The sequence below is a fragment of the Alosa pseudoharengus genome, unplaced genomic scaffold (assembly GCF_046254945.1).
Source record: "Alosa pseudoharengus isolate Yale_2024_CS ecotype anadromous, Long Island Sound unplaced genomic scaffold, YU_APseudo_1.1 YU_APseudo_1.1_scf_4, whole genome shotgun sequence".
Lineage (NCBI taxonomy): Eukaryota > Metazoa > Chordata > Actinopteri > Clupeiformes > Clupeidae > Alosa > Alosa pseudoharengus.
In genome coordinates this window covers 41,239,261-41,243,875 of record NW_027468774.1, presented here as the reverse complement: position 1 = coordinate 41,243,875, position 4,615 = coordinate 41,239,261, and positions in this window count along the sequence as shown.

The following is a 4,615-nucleotide window of genomic DNA, read 5'->3' as shown; positions in this document are numbered from 1 at the left end:
GAAACATCAACCAAACAACACCAAATAGCTGAAATTAAATATCTTAGAATAATGTGCTTGTCTATTTTAGACGCGCGTTGAATTGTCTTAATTATTTTTGAAATGCCAGCCTAAATGAATCCATGTAAATTAATCTAGGTTAATCCAAGATTCACAAAGTGGTTCTTCTTACCAGAATAAATTCGAAGGGATGGGCCTCATCGTATCTTAACATGGTTGGAGGTATTGTGAGATAACACATAGGCTACACTATAAGGCTATCACAGATACATATGAAATAGATAGTAGATAATAGATAGGAGTAGCCCAAGTCCCATAAAACAAAGAGTGCTCAACCAAAGCCATTATGTGCTGGGGTCTATACGCGAAGGCCCCAACATCATTTATTTGTGGACTTTCCATATGAAATCAAGCCTAAGAGCTCCAGGCTCTGCTTGGATTTCTTGATGATACTCCATTCTAGCTAAACATCTCCCCATACACCGTCTTTTTTTTTTTAGACACATCGCAATTTTGCCCTTTTCGTATACTGATGTTGTTCCTCCCTACTCTTAATTTAAAGGGCATTGTGTATGTATCATGGGTTAACATCGCATTGGCAAAGTTTATTTGTTTAGGCAAGGGGCATCATTTATTTCGCACAGTCTCTGTTTGGGCAGATGGCGGACCCTAGTGCGCCAAACGGGGTGGCGTGTTTATTTGAAATGGGGCGTGTGGCACGCAAGGGGGTTTGAAAAGCCCCGAGGACCATGTGTTTCTCTCGGTACTGATTGAGAGACGCGAGTTTGGCAGGCGGCCGAAGGTCTTGACGAGAAGCAGGAGACAGCGGTGGTGTGCTGCCGCAAAGGCCTGCTCTCTGGCGCTGCCCCGTGTTTCAGCTGACACACGGAGACAGGCCCCGGGAGTCCCTGGACTGTGCGTCTGGTTTCACGGAATAATTTAAAACACCGAGGTCAATCATACAGTTAATTTAATAGGATATATAGTCCAGATGACATGGGATATATAGGCCATTTTTTTAAGTAGGCCTACTGAAAATAGGTGTAATTTAAGAGAAAATACATATATCAACATTTGCCTGCCCCTTAGGTATATATCATCCTGCCCTTTTGATTTCCAGAATAAACAAGAGTAACGCCAACGCGTTTGGAACAGAATTTCCATAAAAATAAATTGGCTAGCTTACATTTCTATTTCACTTAATACATAAGATAGCCTATTTATAACCTCTTTGATTAGAGTTAAACCTGGTATTGAATGCTACACTGTGTTGTATTCAATATTCATGGTTAAGAGTGACATTTGGGGAATTGAACTTATCCTTGGTAACAAATAAAATGCTGTTGAAGTTACCAAATGTCGTTCTTTGTCCAGCAGCTTCGGAAGATTGACAGCTTCATTAACCCCACCCGCCCCGATTATTCTTGGCCCAACCCAGTTTGATGTGACGCCATAAACACATTGGCCAATCAGAGCATACCCAATCAATCAATGTCTGCAACTCAACCAATCACTGTGACTTTGTGGAATAGGCCTTAACCAATGACAGGTGAGCTGTGTGTCGAATATCGTATAAAAGCGTAGGACATATACATTCCGTCAGGTATGACTGGAAGTAAATCAAGGGGAGAAGGCGAAGGGAATGGAATGGCATGCGTTTCTGGTTGAGCTCAGGAATTAGGACTCATACATTGAAGAGCAACTGTTATGTTAATGAGAGGGTTCATCTGTAAACATTTTTTCACAAACTACTTATTGTCAGGTATGCATACTGAAAGTATGTCAGTCTACCTTCCAAGGCTACTGCTGTTGTGAAGATGCACCCAAGCATTCGCATACACCCTATCAACTACATCTGAACATCTGAACAGGCTTATTCCTTTTATTTTGCCTTTACAGGCAAACACTCCAAGGGCTACGTGCACTCTGACATTATCACTGGAATAGATTAGCATCAGGACTGGCTCTGCTCCAGGCTCTGCTGCTACTGCTATGTGACTGATGCGAGTGTAGCCTATGCTCATAACGACCAGTCAAATCCTTTAATATTCCTAGAAATGTACAACGCAACAAACAACGCAGTTCGCATAAGCCTCATTTATTAATTTTCCCTGAATGCGTGTACTTTGGAAAACGATCATGTTTCTTAACTACCATGTGTTTCCAGCTCTGCCCCTACAACACACAACCTAAGACAAGGTACACTCTGGAACCAGATGTGTCTCTTTGATGTTGCCTTCCTGCTATCTAGCTGACATCCTGACACAAGGAACAAAAACCTATCCAACTTATTATTATAGTGGTCCAACTTGTCATTGTGTAGAATTGTCCTCGTAACTTTCTTTGTAATTAAATATTGATTGGGAAGAATACCGCCCGTGAAATAAAGAAAAAGATGATAAAGTGAAATTGCTTAACATTTCTTGACTTTTACCAAAAAACAACAGCATGGTGCCATCAGAAACCACCAGGCACACAGCTTGCCACAGCGCGTGCGTGCGCTGACTACGTCACCGACTCTGGTTCACCGTCCTCACGAGTGACCAAGGGGATACCCTGCTGCGGAAATTTTAACTCGGTTGTTTTTGATTCGATTGCGCACATGTGTTACAGATGGGCGCCTGTCATCTCTGTGTGTGATCTGAGGTCTCCTAACACTTGCGTGTCTCTTTGAAACCTCCAAACGAGTGTTGAGCATGCGCTTCCTGAGGAAACACATACATGTGTGTCGCATGAGTTCGCTGTTCTCCTGATGATGGAAGCCTTTGAGGAGTGACCAAGCAGAGGAAAGCCGCTCCCGATCTGACATCCTTAGATGAGGAAATGTCGCCGTCGCACGCAATTTAAAAAACCGGAACTCAAACATCCTCAGTCGGACTGTGACTGTGCCATTGTGAGGTGTATGGGTGGATTCCGTGTGTTCAGTTATCTCTCTGAGCAGGTTATGATGAGGGGTACACTCAAATCCATTTAACTAAGAATTGGGATATAGCCGTTTAGTCATTGATGTAGGCCTGTTCCACCATGCATGGATACGTTCCATAATAGGGTAAAAATACAGACTAGGCTAATTTTGGCCCCGCTGCCTTCTTAAAAAAAATGGGGAGTTTGCATGGCTGGATGCTGCAGCATGCTAGCACCAACGACGGCCACAAGATGGTAGTATAAGGAAGAAACCGAATACAGTTTTTCTCAGTCTCGCAACAATTAGTGGTAATTGTTACAATAATACAGTAACAATTAGGAAACTGTAGCCTACCACATAGTGGATTAGCGAAAATGCGTAACTCAAAAGCAAGTATTTGTGTCAATGAATATGTCGGTGCAACCAGAATGACAAGTCCTTACGCCATTCTTTGTTTATGAACAAGAGTCAAACTGTCATGTCAATTGCATGTCATGTCAGTATGGCAAGCATTGGAATAATGTACAAGGCAGCACTATTGTCTATGGGGCATATCAATTATAGAATGTGTGTGTGGGGGGGAGGGGTACAGTTATACTGTACTGTAGGCCTACTGTTTGCACTTCAATTTGTTGACAGACATTGTTACAGTATAAATGTACAGCATTGTGCAATGGAAAAAGTTAGGAAACATATAGGAAGCACCCCTTGGGCAAAGCTGTGCACCAGATGTATTGTGTGGAAAAATCTTTCTATACATCCTGACGTTCTCTGGCAGACCACATATGTTTGTCAGATTATGACAACTAGTTATGACAACCAGTTCAACACGTTTGCATGTAATGACTCAAACGATGAAATGCCTATTTGTTTTGGGACTATTCAGCATGGAACTATAGTGCATTTTGACGAACATGACATTGGTATTGAAAAGTGTAAAAAGCAGCAGACATTGGTGCACAATCCGTTGCATGTATACTAAAGCATTTGCACAAGTGATACGATATGGAGTTTGAACAAACAGTTTTGAGAATTTCAATTCTGATCTAAGAAATGGACCAAAGCGAATGAGAATCTTGAATTTCCCCTTGGGGATCAATAAAGTATCTATCTATCTATCTATCTATCTGAGAAAAACTGTATCCTAAAGTGTAAAACTGATTTTCCAAAAACGTGTATTTCAAAATCTGCAACCATTTCTTGTAAGAATCATGTAGATTTGGTTTGCAGAAAAAAAAAATTCGGGGGCCTGTTGTCTTAGCGGCCTTTACTCTCCCCGCGGATGTCTTCAGAATTTAGGAGACCTTCTCAGGGGCCAAACTATATAAATAAATGTGCGAAAAAATATTGTGAATCAGCGATCAGTGAATAGGCCTACATACATACAACACACATGATGTTTTTCAGCTGATTACAAGCCTAAGCCATTGTTTATGTAATTATTTAATTAAGCCTAATCTTAAGTAAGACATATTAAACATATTTTCTATCGTGTGTTCACTCTTGTGAATCTTGTGTTCACTCGTCAGTGTATTTCTGTTGGTGGTATTTATTCTTTTCAATAGCCTACAAATCAAATTGTTCAAAGCTTAACCTGCCTGCGTATTACAGAGCTTTTACATAGGCTAGGCCTAAAACTGATTTTCAGTGGGACGATTTTATTTGATGTACCCTAAATAAAAACGTTTAAATGTAAAAAATATTTGTGCC